This window comes from Chrysemys picta, chromosome 2 (genome assembly GCF_011386835.1).
Source record: "Chrysemys picta bellii isolate R12L10 chromosome 2, ASM1138683v2, whole genome shotgun sequence".
Lineage (NCBI taxonomy): Eukaryota > Metazoa > Chordata > Testudines > Emydidae > Chrysemys > Chrysemys picta.
Genome location: NC_088792.1, coordinates 181714401 through 181724954, shown reverse-complemented (window position 1 = coordinate 181724954; position 10554 = coordinate 181714401). Strand labels below are relative to the sequence as shown.

At 40.1% G+C, this 10554-nt stretch overlaps 1 protein-coding gene across 5 annotated transcripts in view; it reads left to right on the top strand.

Moving 5' to 3' along the window:
* JARID2 (jumonji and AT-rich interaction domain containing 2) overlaps nucleotides 1-10554 on the top strand; it is a 315799-nt gene that overhangs the window by 33641 nt on the left and 271604 nt on the right. The window lies entirely within an intron of this gene.

The window sequence follows — 10554 nt, the reverse complement described above, 5'->3', positions numbered from 1 at the left end:
CATAGCTGTGCTTCCATACCACATGTAGTGTGGACATGGCCTAAGAGTGGCTTATTTAAGTCTAGTTAAACTTGTTGCTAATCAATTTAAGATAAACCAAAGTAAGCAAAGTTTATGCCAGAATAAGAGCATCCACTCTGCCTCTTGCACTGGTTTAACTAGATCTGTTTTAAGGTTGATACATGCTATCAGTACAATTCTTCCATATAAACAAGCCCCAAATATCCCCCGTCTAGATAAGCCTTAATTTATTGTGATAAGGTAAATCCTCAGGCTTAAGTGCTTCAGTTGTTAATGACAAATACTTTTTCTAGATGGTAAAGGCATTAGAGGTGCCTGGTAAATTTCTAAGATTGCATTGGTTTAAAGATTATTGAAATAATCCATTTGCCTTGCTTTAAGATTTGTGTTCCCACATGCTCAGTTTTCAAAATTTAAAACTAACATGTCTAATCCAGAAACTTTAGCGAAATGTGGACTTAAATACCAAAAGCCCAATCATCCCATTAATTGAATGCAAGCTGTTCCCATTGAAGCTGATGGCTATGATTGCGACCCAGAAGGCTAGTTTAAATTACTCCTTTTTTATTAATGTGGTGAGACATTGTGAAACAAAGATAAACTGGACTGAATTTTACTCTTCTTTCCCTTCCAACAAAAGAGTATGCTATTGGTTTAATCTTGTGTTACATTACTATTTATATTACTGCAGTACTAGTGCTAGGAGTCCTAGTCATGGACCAGGATCCCATTGTGCTAGATGCTGTACAAACAGAACAATAAGCTGGTCCCAGCCTCAAAGAGCTTAACATCTAAGTATAAGACGAGATGACAATTGGGTATAAACATGGGAGCACAAGGCACCAATGAGACAATGGAGGGATTCAAAGAGAGGGTGACATAATCAAAGGGACGGGCTAGGAAAATGATCTTGCAATCCGGGCTATGTCTAAGTCATGCCAATTCTTTCAGTGTGACATCTCTGTAAATATGGCTTTTCTTATCCTTCCGCACAGCTACAACTCTCTTGTCCAAGCTCTCATCTTATTGAGTCTCAAATGTTGTAACATCCTTTTCTTGGGCCTTAACAAATGCAGTCTTTCTCCACACATATCTATTCAGAATATTTCTGCAAAGATAGTTCCCTAGCCGGTCACTCAGGCCACATCACCCCTCCCTTTGCATCCCTTCTCTGGTTTCACCTTCTCTATCACATCAAAAATAAACTACTTGTTTTCCTTTTCAAGGCATTTCACAGCCTAACTCCAACCTACTGTCACCTCCCATTCGCTGTTGAGTGGTCAACTCCTGCCTCCAGTTGACCTACAAAGCCTCCATTGCCCACTTCTTAAATTTTTTAAGAAGTCTTTGTTCTTTCTGCCATGCTGCCCCTCACACTGAGGAGCTCCCCATAAACATCTTCAAGGCTGCCTCATTGTCCTCCTTAAAACTCTTTTGCCATGGTGCCTACAGAAAAACTTGACAATGGTTAGTCTGCTGGTGTGCTAAGATGACAGCCCATCATGGTGACCAAAATTCTTACTGCTTCCTTGCACACCTCTGTCAGTCTGTCCATATCCGTCTTTTGTCTTATACTTGGATTGTAAACACCTTGGGGGCAGGGACCAGCTTTTTTGTTTGCTCTCATTGTAACGCACCTAGCACAATGGGGTCCTGGTCCATACCTGGGACTCCTAGTCATTATAGTAATACAAATAATTGCATCTCTAAGCACAAGGCAAGCCTGAGGATTTTGGGCAAATTTGAGACGATTCTTTGGTGTTCACTATAAACATAAGTATCAGAGGGGTAGCTGTGTTAGTCTGAATCTGTAAATAGCAACAGAGGGTCCTGTGGCACCTTTAAGACTAACAGAAGTATTGGGAGCATAAGCTTTCGTAGGTAAGAACCTCACTTCTTCAGATGCGCATCTGAAGAAGTGAGGTTCTTACGCACGAAAGCTTATGCTCCCGATACTTCTCTTAGTCTTAAAGGTGCCACAGGACCCTCTGTTACTATAAACATAAGTGTCCCTTCACAGATCTGCCCAGTGTTCTTCTTCCCAGCATACCAGCTCTTGGCGCTTAAGCAATGTCTTCATTAGAAAAAAACAAGGGTTTTTTTACCATGTTACTACAATTTTACCATGTATTAAGTATGGGTAAAGCAATGTTTAGTTTTTTAACATATGTCAGCCAGTCAACGTAAAATTTGGGATACCTCCTAAGTCTTCAGAAACTGTGAAAGAACAGTGGATAGTCGGTGATTTTTATGAAAAATCAGTGCCAAGCTTTCAATCCTAGTGACTGGATTACAGAGTTTTGCACTTTTCACTCTATCTTGTTAAGAAAAAGGGCTATAGCTTTTTTTTTAAATGAATGCTGAGAATCTCCTTTACATTTCTTCATCTCCCCCATTCTGCTCCCAAATTGTGGGGGGAGAGACACCCTGCAAGTGTGGATTTTGTAGGCCCTCAAAAGCTGTCCCTGATATTCCTAGCTGTTTATAGGGAGCATCATGGAAAACTGTCTGTAGGTTTTATTTGTTTAATATTACTAGGAAGACTTATAAAATGTCATCCTTCCACTTTTAAGTGAGAACCCTCCTTTACCCCGTGAGGAAAACTAACTTATGTTGCAGTGCCTCATGTTCCTAACAGCCAGCCCCTGCATATTACAAGAATTGGTTGTGTCCGTTGTTTGCAACTCTTGGGGTGAATGCCTTAGGATCGTATACATAGGGAGTTATTATGGACTAGCCACTCCTGATTAACTCTCTGTGGTCTTGCGTATTCTGGAACAAAATCATCCACAGGTGGAGTTAATCTCCTTCAGATTCACACCCTTCCTTATTCTGGATTAATTTTCATGTGTAGACAAGCCCTTAGTTCAGGTCTGTCTAAATTAATGCAAAGCAGACCCCGGACCTTGCGCATGTCATGATTCTGTGGCTTCAGAATGTGCTGGAATCGCAGGTTTGAAAAAACAACACTGTTTCTAACCCATATAGTTGGAAAAGTGAGCGAAGTGGAAACTAGTGCATTGGTGCCTTCCTGAATCTGCAGACATTTTGCTATGTGCACAATAGCCTTCCACCAGGTGCCAATAGAAGAGCAATAAACTCAAGTATGGAAATATTAGAAGAGCAGCAGTGGCAGTCCTAGAATTACTCCTATACCCAGATCAGTTCTCCTCTCTCTCAGCCACTGGGCCTCTGTGTGGTAGCAGTATGACTCTTGACAGGACATAATCTTTCACAACTTGACTTGATAGAGGTAAATCACTTCTTTGATATTTAGCCCTTATAGAATGCTGTAGCTTCAAAGTGACTGGAAAATTAGAGATCAAGCTTAAGTGGGTTGCCCCAGGTCTCAAAGTAACTATGGGCACGTCTTCAGTACCCGCCCGGATCGGCGGGTAGAAATCGATCTCTCGGGGATTGATTTTATCGTGTCTCATCTAGACGCGATAAATTGATCCCTGAATCGATGCGTGTACTCCACCTCATCAAGAGGAGTAAGCGGCGTCGATGGGGGAGCCGCGGTGGTCGATTTGCCGCCGTCCTAAGTCGAATAGGATACTTGGACTTCAGCTACGCTATTCGCGTAGCTGAAGTTTGCATATCTTACATTGACACCGCGCACGCCCCTTCCCCCCCCCCCCAAATGTAGACCAGCCCTAAATAGCAGAGACAATATTAGACCTTGGGAGTTCTTGGCTGTGTGCTAAATCAATTAGACAGAATTACCTGTATTTGTAATTAAGGCAGTGTCTTCTATGAGAAAGTGGTTGCATGTGTGACTCCAAATTAATTTTTATTTCTGACATACTGATTTATGCTGGTTTCACAGCATATTCCAAGAGTATGTCTAGACAACTGCTGGGATGTGTGATTCACAGCTCACGTAGGCATTCAAGCACTAGCTCTGCTTGAGTTAGTGCACTAAAAATAGCAGTGTAACTGAGGTAGAATAGGCCGTGGCTTGGGCTAGCCATCTGAGTAAACTGCCCGACCCTTGGGTGCATACTCAAGTAGCTATTCTAAACCACTGCCTGTGCTGCCATGGCCACACTACTATTTTTAGCATGCTCTTCCACTGAACCTGGGTCCACCAATGTGTGTCCAAAGTAGTGTAAATATGACTTGTTTCTCCTCTCCATATTGGGGGTGCAAGCTGAACTCTTTGATCAAAACACCACTTAATGGCTGATAAATAGAACCATCACTGGTATTTTTCTGTAGCTTGACCTCAAAATGCTGGATTGAGTGATTGGGGAGAATAAACTGCTCCCTCAAATGTGTATGTGCTACCTTTTTTAGTACAGTGTGTAAAGTTTTACATTGCAAAGAAGAATGAAGTGAGCACAAACACATGGTTGTTCATGTTGCAGCACTTCAGTAGCATTAAAGAGAAGCGGGAGGGTGGGGGACTTCAGTGACTCTGAATAAGTCTGCCAGAGAAAATGTTGGCTCAGTATCTGTTGTGGTAATAGAGTGTTTCTTTAATTTTGTTTTGAGTTAAACTAAAGCAGGGCCAAGTTGAGAGATTTAATTTCTCTCTCTTTCTACCTCCAGTTCCAAAACAAAGAGAACAGGAGTACTTGTGGCACATTAGAGACTAACAAATTTATTTGAGCATAAGCTTTCGTGGGCTACAGCCCACTTCTTCAGATGCAAAACACTTCAATTCCAAACACTTCAGCTTCCCCTAGTTTTCCTCTCCTTTCCTAATATTAAAAAAACATTTGAGTGTAGGGTGACCAGATGCCCTGATTTTATAGGGACAGGCCCGATTTTTGGATCTTTTTCTTATATAGTCTCCTATTTCCCCCCCCCCCCCCCCATCCCGATTTTTCACATTTGCTGTCTGGTCACTCTAATTGAGCGCAACTGGGCTGGTGGAAACTATCGAGGCTTCTTCATCAAACACTCTTGTGGCAATCAGATTTCTATTGAGCTTGTCAGTGGTATATATTGGTGTCTGAGCAGAAGAATTTTGCAGTTGTATATGGAACCTGCTAATATTGTGGTAAGGTAACAGTTTAATGCATATTATTTGGTGTGAAGAATGTGTGATGGCATTTGTATCTGCCTTGCTGATATTTCACATCTGGATTTACTTCTGGATTTGCAGGCATGAATTCAGAATGTCTGGATTTATGGCTTGGAGGCTCCACTGCTTTTAAAAAATATATAAATATGGAAACTGTTACTAGGCAGCTTTTGATATATGTTGGGCAACTGAATTAATGAAGATGCTTCACTCCGAAATGTGTGAACGTGCGTGCATAAGTTTAAAATATCTAATTCCCTTTGTCAGTTTTGAAATGGGAGGGAGAAGAATCTCTTCACTAAATAAAAGAAATTCCAGGATTTTAGAAGGAAATTCTTACTGCTGAGGATGGTAGCTTTTTTTTTTTTTTTATAAAGGCTACTGGCCTCTATCTTAAAACATCAGCTCTATTCCTGCTCTCCTCTTCAGCCAATTTAAAACAGTGATTAGGGTGAGTGGCTTGACAAATTCTGACAATCCTGTTCCAGTATCATTTTCACAGCTCATTGTGGCTAAGTTGGGTGGGGGAGGGATTTTGGTGTAGGGAGAAGGAGAGGGATCACAAAATGTTTCAAACCTGGGAGCAGAGGGGAGATGAAGAGAAAATAGAAAAGCAACTGCTTGATCTTAGGGTAAGAATTATAATTGGTTTTTAGTTAACAATCCAATTAACTATTCTCATTTAATTAGATTGGAACCCCAGACATAGAAACACACTTTTGAATTCCCTCTTTCATCCTGTGTGGCAGGAGTGAGGATGAAGACCTATTTGATGCATGTACTAGAGTAGCGGGTATGCCTTTGAAAATGAAAATCCTCGTTCAGGTGTCTAAATATGGATTTAGGAGCATAATTTTAGGTGTCCACATTTGAAAATATTGGCCTGGGTCTTTTATAAAGAAAGCTTTTGGTAAAAATAGGGCTCTTTTTAAACCTGCTGTTCTTGTAATTACCAGTTACTTACCTACCTATGTTTTCTCTAATTTCAGTTGGTTTTAGGGCCAGATCCTCAGCTAGTGTAAATTGGCAATTGGACTCGAACACTGACACGCCAAATTACATTCTCTGAGGATCTGCCTCATGATATTCTTCACTTTCAGTCCTTAACATATAAAGTAGTATCATTATGCAGCTAAAAAGCTGCTACATTTTAGAGATCCGAGTGATTTATGGGTGTGTAAAAAAAGTTTACTAAGCATTTTTGGGATCGTTTATGATGAAGGATAATATATAAATTAAACTTACCAAAACTTTTAGCTCAGCATCAGTAAAATGTTACTGTTTACAAATCAATTAAGTGTAGCAGAGAGGATTAATAGTTGGGTTTTCTCCTTTGTAGCGTTGGTTAATTTATGTGCTCCTTCCCAGTAAAACATGCCCATTCTGTCTGTTGGTTTGGGCTTCTGCCTCTTTAAGTATTCTGGTTGGAGACAGGATTAGCCTTGGGAACCTCTGTATTCCACATGTCTATACACCACTCATGAAAAAGCAATCACTGCAACTCATAAATATGTGCTCTGTACCTCTAAAGACATGTAAAACATATTTAAACTATAAGTCTGTATAAACATCAAGCAGTTCTGATGATGACATGCAAACCACCAGGGAGGAGGCTGGCCTCATCTCTTCAGAACCTAGAAATGTTTGCATAGTCTTGTTGCTCAGCTGCCTTTTTTTTTTTTTTTTTAATGTATCATGAAAGAATTAAACAAGAGAATCGTTTTCTTCAGTTGTGTAATAAAATAGCGTCCTGCCTTGTGGTCACTCTCGGTGGGGATAAGAGACCCTCTGTCCAGTTTCTTGGGTTAGGGTCTGATTCTTCACTGCTTTTCACCTGGTGTCATCATTTATACCTGTGCAAAATGGGTGTAAATGATAACTCAGGGTGCAAGGAACAGAGAATCAGGTCCTCCATCTGCTGCAAATGCCTTCCTGTGAATTTCAGCTCCCTTGAGTCTGTTCCTAGAATTGGAGCTTGGTTCTGCTGTAATTAAAAATTGACTTGTGTTGTGCTACTTGTATTTGCTTTGGAAAGCAAGTAGTTAAACTTTTTTTGTAAAAGGCACTGTCTCACTAAAAATAGCAGCCATTCTACACTGCAGTGCACCTCTGAGGTGCATGCACCAATGAACCTGTGCACTGGAACTGGTTTTGGAAGGAGGAGCAATGTTGGACAGCATATGGAATGAAAGGTGGACACTGTTGGGCTAAAATAAATCATTAGTGTTACAAACAAGACCAAAGATTATTAAAAGAGAAAAATTAAAAAAAAATCTAACTTTTCATCCTTTTATGCTGTTTATTTGCTGAGCTTGGAGAACAACAATAGACAGATGAGTTGCACTTGTGTTTCTAATCTGCAGGTTTTTGTACACTAACGCAATGCTGTATTATTTGCATTGCAAACAGCACAGGTTGTTTTGTTGTTGTTGTAAACTTCAACAGAAGCAGGGCAAGTTCTCTTCCTTGATCCCCATTCTGATCATCATGGGAACATCAGCACTGTCAACTCCAAATATATATATTTTTAAAGGCAGCCTCCAAATAATCAGAAGATTGGTTTTAAAAATCCATAATTTTGAGGTTCTTCATATTTACTTTCTGACTCTAGAGGCCTTGGGATACATTTGGGTCACGTTTTCAAGCTTTTCTCTGCAGCCATGAGGGCTAGAAACATATGTATTTATACGTATGCACATATCCGATATTTTAAACAGAAGAGATGCTCATGTATTTACATGACTCCAGGAGCTGAGGCTTTAAAGAAAGCAAATATCATGACTCTCAAAAAGTCACAAGAGTTGGTAACACTTGAAACATGGTTATTCGCTTGGGATTATACAAAGGCATATTCTCTCACAATGAATTTGGGGCAACGTTTGGCCTGACTGTCCCTTTTTGAGCCTTCTTGTGCTGAAAAGTGTGACTGAATCTTTAATTTTCTCCTGACCACAACTACCAGAGACTGATAAAGTTATTTCAACAACATTTCACCCCAAAATTGCCCTTCTAACCTAATTCTGCACATTATCAGACTATGGTGAGAGTGGTGTTTCTGGATTTGTATTTTTTTTTTTTTTTTAAAGTTAGATTCAGTTGGACTGCATTTGAACCGCATTGACTTTAGCCTTCCTCCAGATCATTGCAAGAGTCTGGTTGGATGATTTTCAACTACTGTATTGTATTGTGTGTTGAGGAGTATTAAGTCAGTTCAAATCTCCTCTACTGTTTAGAATAGGATCTGCCCTTTGAAGATAGCTGCTTAGTTCATCACTTCACAAACATAGCTTAAATGGGTTGCATATTCCTGTTTTTAAAAGTGTCCTTTCTTGTGTGTACCACAAATGATTGATCTGGTAGCTGAAAGTAATGACTCTCTTCTGGACATTATCATATTGGTGACTTCTAATTTGTGGAATTGGGAGTGGAGTGGATGCAGTTAAATAGCAGTGGAAAACAGGGCATGGCTACACTGGAAACTTGCGCTTTGAAGTGTGAGTGTGGTCGCGCGTGAGGCGTTCCTGGTAATCCACCTCCACGAGGGGATTAGCTCCGAGCGCTGGGAGCGCGTTTACACTAGCGCTTTAAAGCGCTCGGATTTGCTGTGCTCAGGGGGGTGATTTTTCACCCCCCTGAGCCAGCAAGTTAGAGCGCTATAAAATGTAAGTGTAGACAAGCCCTCAGCAAACTAGTAAACTTACAGGCTAGCAGGAGTTGTAAAGGAGAAGTTGTAGTGAAAGTCTGTTTGTTGTAACACTTTTGGGGATGGCTATCTCCTGAGTAGAGTCTGACCCCTTTGCGACCTTCCTGTGTGCCTCTCGGGGGTTCTGAGTGTACATTTCTTTCCGGGTAGCATGATTAAGGCAGGATCTTTCCTTCTGTGAGAGTTCTACCTTATAAAATCTTTCCATTGTTATCTAGCCCTGGATCTGCTATGTGTCTGTTTCCTTGCTGACCTAAGATCTGCTTTTAAAAAGACTTTCGAGCTTGCCAGAATAACTTCTCCATAAGCAGAAGTTGAGGAAACAGTTGAATTTGTAAAACTAGCTTTGGGCAAAAGAGACTGTTTTACAGTGACTTCCTTCCCACCACCTTTAACTTCAGTTATGAATGATTTTTAAACCATAATTTGCTAAAAGAAAAGCATGCTTCCAACTACAGTAATCTGGGTCAAAAATTGTATGTATTGTTTATTTCCTTCCTATTTGTAACCATGTTCTTTCTCCAATGAAATGTAAACAAATCCTAGATATAAAATTCTGCGGGAGTAAATGTTGCAGAGTATCGCACTCTGTAAATCCAGTCTACAGAGAAAAGCAGTTAAAGCAAATGGTGAATATGATAGTTTTAAGGAGCTAAAAATAGTCAGTACCTTCTGATGGAAGTTTTTTATCTTGTAATACAAAGGACAAATTACCATCCACCCCCTAAATAGAAGCAAAGCTTTTTTGGCTTTGGCAATAAATGAAGATGGTGCAGTCAAGAGGAAGTGGCTATAGAAAGATGAGTTGTCAATCTGCTGAAGGTGGCTAGCTGTACAGCTATTTTCAGCTCATTCTTTGCACTTAGTTTTCATTTTTATAACTCTAAAGGTATATTTATTGATCACTAAGGTTGTTCTCTATAAAAAGGCTGTTCCATGCTTAAGTAATGCAGGTTGGTGATGAAAAATGAGTGCTATCCATCTAACCATTATTGTGTTCTTTTCTCCCCCCAGCCAGAACACATAGGGTGCCTTTTAATTTCTATTTTTGGAATACATGCCCAATATGGCAAAGCCACATCAGTCTGGCTTTTGATTTTTCTGTTAGGTGAGGTTGTTTTGGGGGGGAACTATGAGTGAGTAAAAATGTGAGTGAATCTAATACTTATGGGGGGGAAGGACTTGTAGAGAATTGCTTGAGGCAAATTTATTGTAGCCAGGTGTTGAGAAAGCTTCACTACACATGCACATACCTTCTTACCTCTGACCTTCAGCATTCCAAATGAGCCTGTACTAGGTATCTTTTTGATTAGAGATTGGAATGGATGGGGGAGAAATGGGACATGATCAGCAAAGTACTTGCAAATATCGTCTGAAAGTCTACTGGGAGAACAGCATAATGACTCCAGTCTGGACCTGCAGAGTAACTTCGGACACTTAACCTTTAAAGTTTTATGTGAAATTTTACTGCAATGTTTATCTTCCCTCACTGAGCCCTATCCCCATGGCAAGATAAAGAGTAAATTAACATAGGCTGGCAAGCAGGAAGTAATGGGTTGGAGGATCACATGGCCAACTAGAATAATAGGTGGGAATCATTTGGATTTTAATAAAAGAAAAATAAACTCAGGCACAGAAACTATTTGCAATAGTTTATTTAACTTTTAAAAAACAAACACACACTACATGCGATTATCATGACTAGAATAACTTTGCTTGTATGCAGTATTGCAGTCTCCCACCTTTCCTCTGTCTTTGTCCTCTTAGATTTTAATCCCTCAAGACAGAGATTATCTCT